Source organism: Macrotis lagotis, chromosome 6, assembly GCF_037893015.1.
Source record: "Macrotis lagotis isolate mMagLag1 chromosome 6, bilby.v1.9.chrom.fasta, whole genome shotgun sequence".
In the NCBI taxonomy this organism is placed as follows: domain Eukaryota; kingdom Metazoa; phylum Chordata; class Mammalia; order Peramelemorphia; family Peramelidae; genus Macrotis; species Macrotis lagotis.
The window spans coordinates 213667684-213686370 of record NC_133663.1 but is presented as its reverse complement, the minus strand read 5'-3'; the positions used below and the strand labels follow the sequence as shown (position 1 = coordinate 213686370).

General features: G+C 34.9%; 1 pseudogene; it reads right to left on the bottom strand.

Annotated features, from left to right (window-relative positions):
- Positions 1-3418: 3418 nt before the first annotated feature.
- LOC141492332 (small ribosomal subunit protein eS10-like) lies at positions 3419-3967 on the bottom strand (annotated as a pseudogene).
- Positions 3968-18687: the final 14720 nt, after the last annotated feature.

Sequence of the window (18687 nt, the reverse complement as noted above, 5' to 3'; positions counted from 1 at the left end):
CAGATTGTCTTCTGTTGAGGGGAGGTAGAGGTAAGGGAGAAAGGGGGGGAATTATAAAATTCAAACCTTACAAAAATAATTGGTAGAAACTATTATTGTATATAATTGGAAAACAAATAATGCATTTATATAAAAAATAAATAAAAACTCTTTGGCAAGATGAGAAGCAAAGAAAATCCCCTATGCTGCTGGCAACTAAGGTCCACTAGTCTTTCTCTATTGGTTTTTATATGGGCTTGTCAAGAAGAACAGATAGCAATTATAAGTATCTTGTCTTTATTTCTGACACAGGACTCTTTGGAAATCTGCTAAAACCCATGAATTCTTTGGAATAATATTTTAAGTGAAAAAAATAAAAAGCATAGATTTAAGGAAATAATTATAGTGAAATATATTTTTATAATTATTTTTAAGCATATAGAGCACTGATTAAGAACTCCTGTGCTGGATAAGGTAGCTTCCATCTGTTTTATAGGTTTTTGTATGCTGTCTTTCCTTTAGAATATTAGTTCTTTGAGTTCACAGGTCAATTTTACCTTATTTTGTTTCCCCATTTCTGAGCATAGGGCTGGCATATAGGAAATAATTAATAAATGTTTAGCAGTTAGCTGTGAAAGTCATTGAGCTAAAAAAGAAATTTATTGTCAATGGCTTTAATGCTATTTCTTACATGGAGCTCTCGATCTCTCCTAGTGTCTCCTCATTGGCTTTTACCATTTTTTAAAGTAAAAATAACATCCTGTCAATGAAATATCTACCCTAAGTAGCCACAATGTGCAATCTATAAAAATTAAATTCAGTGAAACATTCAGGGAACCGTGTAGAAAGAACTCTAGAGAATTTGGGTTTGAATCTTGGATCCGCCTTATAGCCTGTGGTCTCTTGTATCTCTAGACCTTTTTTCCACCTCATCTCTAAGAAGAAAGTATTAGAACAGAAGGAGTGTAAGGTACTTTCAGATAGAAGCCTCTTATTTTAAAATTAAATCCTGAAAATTTTAGAAGAACTGAATATGACAATAATGATAGTTACCAAAAAAGAACAGGGGAAAATAAATATTCCTCAGGTATTTGTGAATCCTTTACATAAATTGGCTATATTTGAAAAGCATAAAAACCTCTCAAACTGCCAAGAAGTAGAAGTGTTAAACAGATTTTTACTGACTGCAATGCAATAGAATAATAAAGAGAGAGTCTTTAAAATGATTAAAAATCGATGATTAAAGAATATAATTCTATTAAATGATGGATCAAAGAGAATTAGAAAACTGATTTTTAGAAAAATAACAACAAATGAATGAGACTAAGGTTGTGCTCAGGCATTTTCTTTAAAATTCTAAACTTATTTTTTATTGCAAGAAAGAACAGGCTAAGATGGCAATGTCAGGCAGAAATTCTCAGAAGCTCTCTTTCAGAAAACTATAAATCTCTTGAAATAATGACTCTAACCAAATTCTAGAGTTTCAGAATTCACAGAAAGATCAAGTGAAAAAATTTTCTGGCCCCAAGTAACTTGGAAGACCTGTGGAAAGCCTCTGTTTCACCAGAGGAGTGATTGAATGCCAGCTTTCCATGAACAGACCACAGGGTGCCTGGATTCCTGGGGGTTCATAGTTTCAAGACCTCTCAACCCTGGGATCACCAAGAACAACTTGAAAAGTCAATGGGAAAACTCTGCCAGAGTGAGCACAGAGTATAGGAGAATATGATGAAAATAAATTCATAATGTGTACCCTCAAGGATTTTATAATCTAGTTGAGGAAATAGATATTCATTGAGGAAACAGATGAAGGAACACATAAGATGCTATACAGATCCCCTAATTTTCTCTGATACTATGCAGCCCAAGAAAAGATTATTGAGTTATCCTTCAGGATGAGTAATAAGTACAGAATCTTATATGAATAGCCATACTGCATCCTGAGAATACAAAGAAAATTATACTGCAAAGATTAGGTCAAGACTTGGTACAGGACTCTCATGTATCTAATGTTATCAGAGGTGTTTGGATACTGAAAACTTTGTCAATAATATCGGAGTTGAGACAGTTGCCACCAAACTTTAAAGATCAAAATAATTTACAGGACTCAGCAAACCAAGAACAATATTACTGCCAGTCCTGAACTACAATCACAGAACTGAGTCAGATAAGGGAAAGAACAGTGCCCAATACTATGGTTCTTGAAGAAGTGAAAAAAAATCCCAAGGGAATAGAAGATATGAAAACTTATCATAAGAATAACTTGATCAGAGTAAGACATTCACTTTTTGTTATAAATGTAGATTAGATGTCTGTATGGTGCACTAACAGAAAGAATAAAACTTGGGTAATTAAGAATGATCCAGCTTTAGGAAACTAGAAATAGAACAGAAAAGGCAATTACCATGGGCCTCAATAGTCAAAGTGATTTATCATGAATTCTCTATGGGTCTATTTCATCTGGATTCATAGGACCTTGTGCAGAGATATTGGTTAAAAAAAAGTAAAAATGAAGAATACAATGTTTTCCTGGATGCTGAATCTCCAGTTATCATCATTTCCTAATCTTTTTTATAACAGATATTTGAGAAAAATAACATTAAAGCCTGTGACATGGTTTGTATAGAAGCCACTCAAGCAAGTTTGGGGTCAAGAGGCCAATTTTGGCTAAAATAACCTAAGCTCTTTTGACCCTTGAGCTGAAAGCTTCCATGGAACTCTGATCTGATAACACAACTGCATCATTCTTGGCCTCACTATTCGATAAGCCCTGTTTCTGAACTTCTTGGCCTGAATCACATCCTGCTGGGTTAATTTCTGTCATAACCAAGTTATGTCATTGTTTTTTATCTTGTATGCTAATTTTGTGGTTTTCTTCTATAAGAATTGCTTAATGTTTTCAATAAACTGACTCTGTCAGCTGTCCTGATGACACCCCCACCTGAGTGTAATGTATTTTCTTTTCTCTCCTGAGCCGAATTCACCCTCTGGTGGACAGGGTATCACCACATTTGGAGTCCTTAACATAGAGCAAGTGTGGGACTTGAAGTCCTCTGGAGACTGAGAGAATCCTTCAGGAGAAGAAAACCCCCGCTGGTTAAGCTGAGAAAAGACCCAGGATCAGGTGAAAGGAAGGCTTTCTGTGGAGCTGTGAGCAGCACAGATCTTTACGATTTTTTTTCCAAGTGGGTATGCCAGATGTAATAGGGAAGGAAATCTCCAAACAACTAAAAAAAACCTGGACAGGATGCAAAATTCTAAAAGAAACTGGCTAAAGAGAAGAGCTTAGAAATTATCAAAAAACAAATAAGTCTTTACAGAATGTTTATGATGTTTTCCATGATTTCCAATGATAGTAGATTTAAGCTTAGAAGTTACTTTGAATCAAACAAATAAATGACTATTAAAATGATAAAAATCCTGTTGAATTTTCTCTTCCCTATTTCTTCACTGTAATTCTGCCAGAATGTTTTACACGTCCACGACCAAATCCACCTCTAAATTGGAATTCTGTTGCTGACCCAGCCCCAGCTTCAGCCTTCTTGTCAGCACCAGGGGGAGCAGCACTTCGTCTGTATGTGTCTCTGTCAGCTTCACCCCGAGTAAGCCGGGCAGGTCGCTCACCCTCCAGACCTTTAGGCCTTGGCCTTCCCATCTCAGGTCTACTTCTGTGAAGAGTGGCAGGCACAATCTCAGGGGGCAGGTGAAGGTAATCCCCCGGAGGTACTGAATGCCCTCATTGGTGAGATACCAGTAGAAATGCCTCCATGCAAACTGCTCCTTAACATAGCCATGAGACTATAGAGACTGCATGGCCTTCATGACATGGAGATTGGGCACATTCTTGTCTGCCAGCTCAGGATGCTTTGGCATGTGGACATCCTTCTTGGCTACCATTACTCCCTCCTTAAAAAGGAGTTCATAGATGGCAACTCGGTTCTTCTTGGGCATCAACATCTCAGCGGCGGAGACAGGTGCTGCTCTACAAGAAGCCCAGGAGAGAAAGGCTATTGTACCTTTTAAGAGGATAAAGTTTCCTTCCTTACTCTTTGAACACTATCAATTTTTACAGCTGCTTTGTCTGAGATAAGGATTGCTACCCCTACTTTTTTCACTTCAACTGAAGCAAAATATATTTTTCTCCAACCTTTTACCTTTACTCTACGTGTATCTCTCTGCTTCAAAGGAGTTTCTTTTAAGCAGCATATTATAGGATTCTGGTTTTTAATCCTCTCTGCTATTCCCTTACTTTTTAAGAGGGAGTTCATCCCAGTCACATTCAAAGTTATAATTACTAACTCTTTATTGCCCTCCATGCTATCTTCCCTTTGTTTGTATTTTTCCCCTTTTTCCCCTTGATCCATATTCCCCAGTGTTTTGTTTCTGAATACAGCCACCTCCAGTGTTTTTGCCCTTCTATATCAATCCCTCTCCCCTTTCTTTCCCCTTTCCCTTTTCCCCTTCTTCCTTTCCTTCTGTTAGTTCTCCTTTTTCACCCCCTCTTGTCCCCCCTCCCCTTTTCTCCTTTTAATACTTGAAAGGTAAGGTAAGTTTCTTAGTTTAACTGAGTGTGTGATGAGATAAAGATTCAGGTGGTTCTTGGCTGCTGTATCTTGCTATTAATGTATGGAAATGCTGAGGATTTAGGAGAGTTTATTTTATATCCTGAGACTTTGCTAAAGTTTCTACTAATTTTAGGGATTTTCTCATCTGCAAAGAGTGAGAGTTTTGTGTCTTCCTTTGCAATTCTAATTATTTCAATTTCTTTTTCTTCTCTTATTGCTAACATTTCTAATTCAATATTGAATAGTAGTGGTGATAACAGGCATCCATGTTTCACCCCCTGATCTTATTGGCAATTCCTCTAACTTATCCCCATTGCATGTAATGCTTGCTGATGGTTTCAAATAGATACTGCTCATTATTTTAAGGAGTAATCCATTCATTCTTGTGCTCTCTAGTGTTTTTAGTAGTAATGGGTGTTTTATTTTGTCAAAATCTTTTTCAGCATCTATTAATACAATTATCTGATTTCTGTTAGATTTGTTATTAATATAGTTAATTATATTAACAGTTTCCTAATATTGAACCAACCCTGCATTCCTGGGACAAGTCCTGTTTGGTCACAGTTTATTATCCAAGTGAAAACTTACTGTAATCACTTTGCTAAGATTTTATTTAAGACTTTTGCATCCATATTTGTTAGGGGCATTGGTCTATACTTTGCTTTCTCTGTTTTGACTCTTCCTGGTCTAGGTATCAGCACCATAATGATGTCATAGAAGGAGTTAGGCAGAGTTTTGATTTCACCTATTTTTCCAAAGAGTTTGTATAGGTTTGGAACCAATTGTTCCTTAAATGCTTGATAGAATTCACTTGTGAATCAATCTGATGCTGGAAATTTTTTCTTAGGGAGTTCAATGATATCTTGTTGGATTTATTTTCTCAGGGTTATTTAGATATCTACTTTTCTCTTCATTTGACCTAGGAAACTTATATTTTCATAAATATTCATCCATTTCACTTAGATTATCAAATTTCATTGTATACCATTGGCCAAAATAATTCCAAATTATAATTTGAATTTCCTCCTCATTGGTGGTGAGTTTACCTTTTTCATTTATGACACTAGTAAAATTTGGTATTCTTCCTTCTTTTTTTTTAATCAAATTAACCAAAGGTTTGTCAATTTTGTTGTTTTTTGTATAAAACCAGGTCTTGATTTTACTTATTTGTTCAATAAGTTTTCTTGCTTTAAATTTTATTAATTTGTCCTTTAATTTTTAGTATTTCTAATTTGCTATTTAATTGGGCATTTTTGATTTTTCCTTTCTCTCTAATTTTTTAGTTGCATGCGTAATTCACTGATTTCCTCTTTATTTTATTCATGTGAGCACAGAAGATATAATATATCCCCTAATAATTGCCTTGTCTATATCCTATAGGTATTGGTAGATTGTTCCATTATTGTAATTATCAAGGATGACATCATTAATTCTCTCTATAATAATATTCAAAGTGAGGTTATTTAGTTTCCAATCAGTTTTAGGTCTGTCTTTCAATGGCCAATTTTTACATGTGATTTTTATTGCATTATGATCTAAGAAGGAAACATTCACTATTTCTGCCTTCTTGTATTTGATTCTAAGCTTTTTATGCCCTAGTCCTTGGTCAATTTTTGTATAAGTTCTACAGTTCTATGAACTGCAGAAAATGTATATTCCTTTTTATCCCCATTCTGTATTCTCCAAATATCTATCATGTCTAGGTTTTCTAACATTCTTTTTTTATTTCTTTAACTTCCTTCTTGTTTATTTTATGGTTATATTTATCTAAATCTGAGAGAGGGAGGTTGAGATCTCCCACCAGTAGAGGTTTACTGTGTATGTCTTCCTGTAGCTCAATCAGCTTCTCCTCTATGAATTTGGATGTTATGCCATGTGGTACATACATATTTAGTATTGGAATTGCTTCATTGTGTATGGTACTTAAGAGGATATAGTTTCTTCCCTTACTGCTTTTAATGAGATCTATTTTAGCAGTTACTTTGTCTGAGATAAGATTGCTACCCCTACCTTTGCTGAAGCAAAATATATTCTTCTCCAGCCTTTTACCTTTCCTCTATATGTATCTCTCTGCTTCAAATGAGTTTCTTGTAAACAACATATTGTACATTTCTGGTTTTCAGTTCATCCTGATATAGGAGAGTTTTATAGAAGAATTCTTCCCATTCACATTCAAAGTCATAATTACTAACTCTATTGCCATCCATGTTACCTTCCCTCTGTTTTTATTTCCCCCTTTTTTTACTTTATTCATATTCCCCAGTATTTTGCTTTGGAATACCACCTCCTTCAGTGAGTTTGCCCCCTTATATCAACCCCCTTCCCCTATCTTTCACCTTTTACTTTGACCCTTCTTTCTTCCCTTCATTTTGCTATTTCTCCTTTTCCTCCCCATACCCTTTCCCCCTGTTAATATTTGAAAGGTTAATAAGTTTCTTAACTAAACTGAGTGTCTGTATGTTAAATTTTCTTTGAGCCAAGTCTGATGAATAAAGATTCAGGTGGTTTTCAACTCCTCCCTTTTCCCCTTCTAATGCAATAAGTCCTTTGTATCTCTTTATGTAATGTGATATACCTCAACAAATCTCCTCCATCCTCCTGTCTTTTTATTATTCCCCTTTTTAAGGACATATTGTTTTTAAAGCATTCTGAGCCACAGACAAATCATGAGTGTCCATTACTTCTGGCTAAGTATATTCTCTATAAGAGTGCTACAATTCATAAAAGTTATGATAATCTTTATCCCAGATGATTATATAGCCAGTTTCATCTTATTGGATAGCAATTTTTTTCTTTTCCCTTTTTTGCCCTTTCATGTGTCTCTTGAGTCTCCTTTTGAAGTCCAAATTTTCTATTTAGCTCTGCTCTTTTCATCAGGAAAAATTGAAAGTCTCCTGTTTCTTTAAATTTCCATCTTTTCCCCTAGAAGAGAAGGCTCAATTTTGCAGGATAGTGAATTATTGACTGCATTCCAAGCTCCCTTGCTCTTCAGAATATCTTATTTCAGGACCTTGGTCCCTTAATGCTGGTGCAGCCAGGTCCTGTGTAATTCTTGCCATATTTCCTTGCAGTCTAAATTGTTTCTTTCTGGCTTCTTGCAGGATTTTCTCTTTTATCTGATAGTTCTGAAATTTGGCCACAGTATTCCTTGAGGTTTTCCTTTTGAGATTTTATTTCAGGAGGGAATAGATGTATTCTTTCAATAATGATTTTGCCCCCGGTTCCATCCTTTCAGGACAATTTTTCTATAAAAGATTCTGAAATATTGATTTAAGATTTTTTTATCCTCAAGGAGTTCAGAAAGCTTAATGATTCTTAAGTTGTCTCTCTGGATATTTCCTTAAGTCAGTAGTTCTGTGAATGAAGTATTTTATATTTTGTTCTATTTTTCTAATTTTTGATTTTTAACAGATTCTTATTGTTTCATGAAGTCATTAGTTTCCACGGATTTCATTCTTTTTTTTTTAGAGAAGAATATTCTTCATTTACTTTTTCCAACTCCTTTTTGATGGAGTTTTCCATTTGTCAATTGTAGTTTTGAGAGAGCATTGTTTTCTTTTTACACTTGTCCAACTGCATTTTCCAAGGATTTTCTTTCTTGTTGCAAGGTGTTAATGCTTTCTTGGGTTTCTTTTCCCTATTTTTCCAATTGATTTTTAAACTCCTTCCTGATCTCATTTAAGAAGTCTTTCTGGGCTGGATACCAATTAATATTCTCCTCAGAAATTTTAACTTTTTCTGTGTTAGATTCTTTGCCTTTGAGGTAATTTTCAAGGGACCCCCCCTTTTCTGATGGCCTTTCTTCATTTTCCTAGGATCTTATTCGGGGGGGGCTGGTTCATAGACCTTTGGTTTTGAAAACTCTAGAGGCTTTTGCTGACTGAGTTTAGTGATTCCAAGTGAACTGGGGGTACTAGCAGGGTCTGAATTATCCTTGAACAATGTGGGCTGGGTCCTCAGCCTATATAATATTATTTTTCACTCAGTACTGAGAGAGATCTGCTACCCACACCCAAGCCTTGAGTGGGGTAGGGGAGAGGTTGTCACTGTGTTTGTTCTGGGAAGAATTCCTTTCTCTCATAAGGATGGGGGCCTCAGCTGGTAATACGGGTACTCTGCTGAAAATATGGGACCCACTACCATTGTCTTTCAGTCCAGTGGAGCTGACTGGATTGATATCTGGCCTCTGTGCTGGAGCTCCCCCACCCTCTGTGCTGGAACTCTTCCCTCCAAGCTCCCTGGAGCCTTCCTGCCTAATTACAAAACCAAAATCTTTTTTCAGCTGTTCTGAGGTTCGTTTCAGATCTCACCCCACTACCTCATGCACTGGTGCTCTGCTCTCTGTCCTGGCTCACCCATATTTCCCTGACATAAACCTTGTTGGTAAATGTTATTCTCCTTTTGTCTTTCAGGATTTTGTGGATTTGAATTCTGTTAAAAAGCTTCTTTCATATGAGTTCTGAAGGAAAGCCAGGAGACCTTAATACAGTGCCTGGATTCTCTCTGCCATCTTGGTCTGATTTGTGGCAAGCAAGCTTTTTAAAAGAGGGATAATGTTTGGACACCTCAAAAATCTATTATGAATAAAGTAATATTCAAGAAAACGTAATCATGAAGATCATTGTAAGTGAACCTGGACTATAATCCAGTTAAATTTACTTTGCATTACAAAAAAAAAGAACAAGGGCAAAACACACACATACATCTCTGCCATCATACTTGAGGATAGAAATATGTGTATTAATACCCTATTGAATATTTTAGTCTCTGAGCTCATCAATTTCAACTACAAGACAAACATCTTGATTCCATTTCAATAAAATAAAAAGTGATCATGACAGAAAATCCCTATCACACATAATGATGCTGCCACTTCCATAATCTTAAAAGTTAGAATTCTCTTTTTTTCATACTTACCTTTTATGTTTGTCATGGTAAATGAAGGACAAACATTATTATTAAGTTTAAGATAAATATGATTTCTGAAGAAAGTTTTCTATGTATTCATTTTTTTCTTATTAAGTTTTCCTTATTTCTGTCAAGGGAACCATTATTTTTTCATTCACCTGTGTGAATTTAAGAGTTATTTTTAATTCTTTACTTTTTCTAATGTACCTCATATTATCAATTGACAAGTCATATAGATTTTAACTCTTTAACATTTAGCACATCTATATCCTTCTTTCTACTCTCAACATAAACACCCTATTTTAAGTCCTGATCCCTCTTCACCTGGAATATAGCAAGAGTTTTCTATTTGTATCAAGTATATTCTATTTGTATCTTTCCAGTATCAACTATCACTAGTATTCAACTTTATTCTCCATGAAGCTATGAAATTAGTATTTTCAAAGTACATTTCTGTCCATACTTTGGCTCTCTTTAAGAAATTTCAAAGACAGGATAAAATGAAAATTCCTCTATTTGGCATTTTAAACCTTTCATGCTTTCTTACCTAGCTTAGATCACTGAATTGATATTGTCTCAATCAAATTGAGACCTATTCAAACCTTAGTTTAAAAAGACAAGGTCTACCACTACATCCAGGATCTTCTTCAGTGATTTTGATCTATTTCTTGTCACTGATGACTCTGGAGTAGAACTTTGCACAGCCTTTCTTCACTTAAATCCAATTAACTTGCCAGTCATGGCATCACTTCCCTTATATCATGACCCTCTTTGAGAATAACAGGCAACAGCAAGTAGCAATAACAAGTCTCTCAAAATTTGACTCTAATTTTTCTTTTCATAATGATTAATCTTAATTTATGGAATAACACAAGCATTTCCATGACATAGCACAATAAGAAAAGATGATTGCATATGAAACTGAAAATTTATTATGTACAACTTGCTATCCTTCTTAAACATATGATAAAGTTACCATGTACATTTTCTTTTTTCTCCCCCTTCCATTGCTTCCATTAGACAAAAATATAAATATATATACATACACACATATATTTCCCCACATGTATGTGCATTTATGTAAAATCATTCTAAGTATATGTTTTCCTTCATATGTTTGTAGTTTATTTGGATATTTATAATAATCAAAATGGTTTAGTCACTCAAAGTTGTTCTTCAAACAATATTGCTGGTGTTTTATGCAATATCTCTTGGTTCTGTTCATTTTTCTTTTCCTTCTTTTATGTGAGTCTATCCATATGTTTTCTAAGATTATTGAACTCATCATTTCCAATAGTACAGTAGTATTACATCACAATACATAAATACCACAACTTGCTCATCCATCTTGACCACCAAAAAAAAAAGAGCTGCTACAAATATTTGAGAACATATAGGTTCTTTTCCTTTTTTGTTCCTAATGACCTTTGAAAATAGTTGCAGTACTGGTACCACTGAGTCAAATGGTGTAGGCAGTAAAATAATTTTTTGGGTATAATTACTGATTGCTCTCCAAAGTGGTTGAATCAGTTCACAATTCTTCCAATGAATTAGTGTCCCTTTCATGAACTAGTGAAATTCCCATCTTTGATCAAAATCTCTCATCATTTCACTTCTTCTTACACTTCATTTCTCCTAAGCTTTTCTTTTTTTAAAAAAAAATTCTTTATTGGTATTCTTTTCCCCTTTTACAAGAAGTGACCAATTTCCCTTCCACATATTAACAGGAAATCATGTAGTGGAGCTTTGCCCAGCATTACTGAAATGCCGTGAAGTTTCACTGATATGGGAAGGAAATCATAGCTACATGGTCAAGTACTCCTGCTTCATCCAGACTTCACTATTAGTCCTGCTTCATATCAATCAGGCTAAGGGATACAATGGTTTTGGAAAAGGCAAGTATGAATGATGACTTTATACAACATCCCTTTCACTATAATAAACATATTATGTGTCATATAATCATGTTTATTATGTCATGGTATTCTTTGATTATGAACATCTGATTTTAATATTCTATTGATGAAAATGCATCCATCTGTTCTATCCATTTTATTTGGGTGTGTTTTGCTTAGCATCTGACTTTCCAATCCCCTATTTTATCAAATATATGCATAACATGCTTTGAAAAAATTTCTTAGCATTTTTTAAATGTTTTGAGTTATTACTCCTTTCTGTCTTTTCATCCCCTTTCCATGAGATGCTATGCTATGATAAAAATGTAAAACATTTTCATAATAGTAATTTTGTACAAGAAAGATCAAATAAAAGAAAAGAAAGAAATGGAAAAATTCAGTTTGTCTTCAAATAATGCAGTTTCTGTAATGAAAATAACTAAAAGTCTTCCCAGTTCAATCAGGAGATAAAGCAAGAATGATTTCCTAAAAATCATAAACAGATACACTTGTGTGAACATACCCATGAGAACATTGTACATAATAACAGCAATATTGCTTAATGAAGAACTGTGATAGACTTAACTTTCTCAGTACAATGTTCCAAGACATTCTTCAAGGACTCTTAATGAAGTGTACCATTCCCTTCCAGAGAACTAAGTGATGATTTTTAGATAAATATTACTCATAATTTGAGGGTAAACTTTATTCATTTCTGTGCTATAGAATATACTTGTTTTTAGGTTTTTGCAAGGCAAATGGGGTTAAGTGGCTTGCACAAGGCCACACAGCTAGGTAATTATTAAGTGTCTGTGGTCAGATTTGAACCCAGGTACTCCTGACTCCAAGGCCAGTGCTCTATCCACTGCACCACCTAGCCACCCTAGAATATACTTTTAAGTTTAATCTGCATTACTAATATTTTTCCATAACTTTTGTAAATCTAGAAACCATCAAAATATAAAAAAATTTTGATTATAAATGATGTAAGTCTTTGTAGCATTTACGACTTTCCAAATTTAAAAACTCTTTTTTTCAGGTTTTTGCAAGGCAGTAGGGTTAAGTGGCTTGTCCAAGGCCATATAGCTAGGTAATTATTAAGTGTTTGAGGCCTGATTTGAACTCAGGTCCTCCTGACTCCATGGCCGGTGCTCTATCCACTGCACCACCTAGCTGTCCCACAAATGTAAATACTCTCAATGAGAATTTAATAATCATCTCTTTGGAGATGATTCAAGATGACTTCAGTTATAGAGGAATAGACCTTGCAGAGTAGTAGGGGAAGGAAGCAGCTCTATTTCAAAGCAATAGTCCATTATTTCCAGCTTATTTCCTTTTTTTCCTTTTTATTTCTTCAGCCTAGAACAAATTGTAGTATGTAACTATGATGGAATACTGAGAGCTATAAGAAATGATGAGCAGGATGATCTCAGCAAAACCTGGAAAGCCATATGAACTGATGGAAATTGAAATGTACTGCATATAAATTAAAAATCCTATTGTAAGAAATGTGAATGACTTAGCTATTTTCAGCAATGCAATGACCTAAGGCAACTCTGAAGGACTAATGATAAAAAATATTGGGGACAGCTAGGTGGTGCTAGGTGAATCACTGGCACTGGAGTCAGGAGGACCTGAGTCTAAATTTGGCCTCAGACACTTAATAATTACCTAGTTGTGTGATCATGGGCATTTAACCCCATTGCCTTGCAAAAATAAAATAAAATATTTTTGTATACATATTCTAGGTTATTACCATAAGCATTCACTTATCCAACTTTGAAGGAAACAAAAGCCCTTTATTGCTATTGAGTGTTACACTACCTAAGCATAAATGGCTAGACACAGGCTTCAGAGATCTCCAAAGCAAGTTCAATTAGACTTAGGCAGGGGCTTTGGGGTATGCTTTGTATAACTTATATAAAGGGTAGTTCTGAGTATACTTTAAGAATAGGAGTACATTGTATATGCTTTTTTTAATCACATAGGAAACTATGGCATGGGGAATGGAACACTGAGTTTGGCATCAAAAGAACTGTATTAATCTGTCTTTGCCATTAATTAATTATATGGCCTTCAGTCTTAACCTCTTTACATTTCATTTTCCTTATATGTAAAAGAGGATAATATTGGCACACAATTTTTGTGAGAGAAGCTCATGTTCAACTTTTACCTGCTATCTTCTTGTTGTAATTATTGAGTCATTTCAGTTGTGCCTCACTCTTTTTGTGACTCCATTTGGAGTGTCCTTGGCAAAGATACTAGAGTAGTTTGCCAGTTCATTTTACAGACAAGGAACTGAGGCAAACAGAATTAAGTGACTTGCCCAGAGCCACAGGACTGAGGTCAGATTTGAACTCAGGAAGATGAGTCTAGCACTCTGTACCACCAAGCAGCCCTGAATGTAAGAAGTTGTTTCCCTTATTTTGAATTTGACACCACTGGTAAAGCAAATTTTCAGTGAGTTAACTTCTTTTACCAATGCATAACAGTTTTACAATTCAAAGTATTAGAGATTTTATTGATGCACAAGTAAATTAAATCATTTTTTCCAATGTCATACAGATAGTATTTGACAGAGGTTATATTTGAACCCATGTTTTCCTCACTGTAAAACCAGCTTCTTATCATTTATGCAGTTAATATCTTTAATAAAATACCCATTTTGCTTCTCTCCAAAGTATTCTGAATTGCAAATTTCATTCTTTGTAGACTTTAATATTCCAAGATTCGAAAATATATAGCATCACTGAGAGAAAATTTGTATTAAAATGTGCCAGGGAGCAGTTTGTGCAATGTCAGCTAAAAGAGTGAGCCAGAAAATGTACTATATATTCAACTCATTTCCTAATTTTTTTCATTTGCTGTTCAAGAAATTTCATTGACTCTCATATCTTTGGATAAAATACAAATTCCTCTGTTAGATATTTAAAATCCTTCAAAACCTGTAATCAATTGATGTCTTCAATCTCATTTGATAATATGCCCCTTCCTGTATTCTATATGGCAGAGTGCTTCTATGACCAACTGAATGCTATTTATGGGCAAAAGACATATGGTGTGTATCAACTACTCATTGTTGATGGAGCCACATTGATTAGTGAAAGGGGCAAAATCCTAGAGAGAGCACTGAATACTTCCATAATGTTCTGTCCATCAATCAATGAAGAAGCCATTGACCTTTTACCTGATGTCAATCCATCCTTAATTGAAGCTCCAACTGAAGAAGAGGTTTTTGAATGCTGTTTTAAGTTTCTTTCATGAGGCAAAGCGCCTGGTACTGATTCTACTCCAGCTGAGATTTACCAGGTGTGAGAGCCGTCCAATGCTCATCCAAAAGCTGACTGAAATTTTCCAGGTTATATTTCATGAAGAGATTATCTCCCAGGAATTCAAGGATGCCTCCATTGTACAATTCTATAAAGGTTAAGGGCAAAGATTGTCCTGTGACTATCACAGGAGTATTTCTCTCTTAGTCATTATCATCAAGATTTTAGCAGAGTTCTTCTCAATAGACTGATTCTTCACCTGGAAAACAGTCACCTCCCTGAGAACCAATATGGCTTCAAAAAGAGTCAAGGAAGAGTCATTATGGAATTTGCTGCCCAACAACTCCAGAAAAAATGCCAGGAGCAGAACAGAAGACTGTAAGTTCTTTATACCATCAGTTGTGAGAGTTTATCAAAAAATTATGTCAAAATGTGATTGCCCAGAGAAGTTAATCAGTATTGTAAGTCAATTTCATGATGGCATGCATGCCTGGGTTCTGGATAAAGAGGGATGTTTTCAAGATTGCCCAGTCACCAATGGAGTAAAACAAGGACACTTGCTCCCATACTTTTAGTATGATGTTTTCAGTCATGTTATCAAACACCTTCACTGAGGATGCACACAACATCAAGGTCAATCACCACACTGCTGGTAAAATCTTCAGCTTGAAAAGCTACAGGCCAAGACAAAAATGGAGCGAGTGCTGGTGTATGATCTTCTATTTGTTTATGATGCAATGTTGATGATTTGATGATGGTGCACTCAATGCAGCCTCTGAACCTGAGATGCAACCACATGTGGATTGATTCTCTGCTGCCTGTGGTAATTTTGGTCTAACAATTGACACCAAGAAAACACAGGTGTTCCATTAGTGAACAGCACACCACCCATATGTGGAGCCATTGATTACAGCAAATGGAGAAGTTTTGAGTACTGTGGATAAGTTCACTGACCTTGGCAGTGTCCTTTCCAGGGACAATGAGATTGACAATCACATTGCCAGAACTAGCTCAGTATTTGGGAGGCTTCAAAAGTAAGTGTGGAAGAGAAGAAATATTAGACTGATTACCAAATTGAACATTTACAGAGCCATTGTGCTGACATTGTTGTATGGTTGTGAAAGTTGGACAATCTACCAGTGCTTTGCCAGGAAACTGAATTGCTTCTTTAAATCATGTTAAGAAGATTCTGAAGATCACCTGGAAGGACAAGATACCAGACCCTTCCTTGAGCTTAACTGCCCAGTATTCAAACATTACTACAGAGTATATAAGCATCCCCATATATTTATATATATGGGATAGACTAGATGCTTGCTGAGTTCCCTCCAACTCTCAACTTCTGTGATTCTTATTCATGTAGAAACTACCTTTAACCACTCTGAACAATACAAATGAATTATTATTACTTAGTACAGAAGACTACATAGCAAGCAAAACTGTATTAATAAGTAAGTCATTTTTCCTGTGTTAGGATTTTTACATATTAGAATTATTTTTACTTATCTCATTCCTCTGCCCTCAATAAAATCTGAGGTATTTAGCAAATAGAAACCCAAAGGTGAAAAGGGAACATAATAGCCCTATATCATTCTTCTCATATTTGCCATACAATTTAAGAAAGAGAACACCTTGGAGATATATATATATATATATATATATATATATATATATATATATATATACCTATAACATTTGAGAAACATCCCAGGAGTATTAATTATCCTTTATATTGTTTTTATGTATACCTTGGGGGAAAATACTTAGGGAAATCTTTGCTCCTTTGTCAATAATAACTTCACAGAAAACTGTTGTGATAGGACAAGCATTTCCCTAATAAAATTTCTTTTATTCCCAATATGAAGATGAAAACTTACTCTGAGATCCAATTGTCTACAACTTTCTTCTCTGTCTTCTCTTCCTGTAGTAGGGTCAAGTCCAAGACAAAATTGTCCTGAATACCCTATTGGACTGGCTTTTCGTGTTGAGTTATCAAAAAAGCACCAGTCCCATGAACACTAGACTTCTTACTTCTTAAGCTTGATGAGTGCTTGATGAGATATAAAATATTTTCATATGGGGATGAAGACCTCATCTAGATTTTCTTATCCAGAGAAGCTAAAATCAGTATACATTGTATATTCTTGTTATGTGAGGGCAAAATAATCCTTCATATGTTCAGTGACTTATAAATATCTCATTTCTTCCCAAAAATTGAAACTGAACTGAGTGCTGGACTTTGAACATCGCTACTAAGTGTTATACAAGTTTACATTTCCCATAATAATCTGGTGTCGTATTAATTCCTTGAAATCCTCCTTCTTGGTCCACATTGAAATAATCAATGCACATTTCACCCTCATAATCCTTCTACCAATTAATGAACTCAAAGAATAAGGAGAGATAGCAATTCTCCACAAATCACTATCTTTCATAGCTTTTCTGCATATCAGAGGTGGAAATTACACAAACAGGAAAGAAAGCTACAAAGCTATCTTTAACTACATACTGCCACAGTCTGGGGAAATACAATATTATATCAATCTTCTGGAAACAGATTTTGAGACCTCCAGCACATAACTCCCATCTCCAGACAGTTTTAAAGCTTTTGATAAATCTTTTGCCTTTTGTATGCCCCCATCTCCATATCATATGAACACTTCCATTACCATATAATCACTCATTTATAACAGCATTTAACACTAGATGAATGAATGAAAATAGTTAGGAGAAATGGTTAAGTTGCCTCATTTCAAAAATACTCAACATCAAGGAATCTTCATTTCATTGGCTGCTGAGAATGACTAAATTCATAGTATAATAATCTGATTGATAAATAAAATTGAAAGAGACTGAGTTACTTTTTCCTTAGATTTGTAATGTTTTCCCTCAATTTCCACTCCTGAAATTTTAAGTGAATTTTATCATCTTATTTGTAACTGTTACCCAGGTCTCCTTTCAAGAGGAAAAGTTTCCTGTCTTTAAGTTACAAAATGAACTTTCTTGGAAGTAAAAAATCAGAGAATTCTTGAGATACCACATTTTAGAAAAAAAAAAAATTGCCCAAATGAAGGTCATAATGAGGAGTAGGGTTTGGGTATTGAAAAGTGTTGAGATTTTGTTCTATGAGGAACAAATGAAGTGATGCAGAAAAAGGTGGCAGCTAAGTGGCACAATGAATAAAGTGCTGGGTCTAAAGTCTGTGAGACATAGTGTCCTAAATTCAAATCTGGCTTCAGACTAGCTTTGTAAAATAAGCTAGAGAAGAAAATGGGAAAGCACTGCAGTATCTTTACTAAGAAAATAGCAAATGGATTCTCAAAGAATTGTATGCAAAAGAAAAACAACTGAAAGCCTGCTGAAGAAAAGACAAAGATAGGGGTATTCCTAAATATTTAAAAAGCCTGCCATAGCAGAGATTAGACTTATTCTGCTGTTAACAGGTAGCAGAATTGGAACTAATTTTGGAATTTGAGGGGAAAAGATTTTGACTTGATAAAGGGGAAATCTCTGAGCTGACTATCTTAAATTGGAATGGATATCCTCAGAAATATTACTTCTGTTTTACTTGAGGTTTTCAATCTGAAGTTAGATAAGATTATGTAGGAAGCAGTAGGCATCATGTATGGGTTGAATTACTTTAGCTCTGAGGTCCCTTTGAAATCTGAGCAATCTATAATTCTCATTCTCATCCTATGCAACTATCATCTGTATCTTTCTGTAAATTCTTCATAATAAAGGTTCTATTCAACATGCTGGAAACCTTCCTTTAGGATTTTTATTACTTTACACATAGTAGGCAACAGATAAATACTTGATTAATTAAATTGAAATACTATATTCTACAATAGAAATTCATAGCAGATGAAAGGTAGGAAGTTGGGAAACAGTAGCACAGATCTAATGTCATTAATTTTTCAAAAATAGCATATAGACACAGGTGACAATTTTATTCTTCCATGTTATACAAATCTGAGTGAGTTATACAGGAAGCAGGCAACTTTATGGAATCTGACATACAGTTTCTTAGTTGATCACATTAATGGTATTTTCCCCCTGAATACAGGTTAT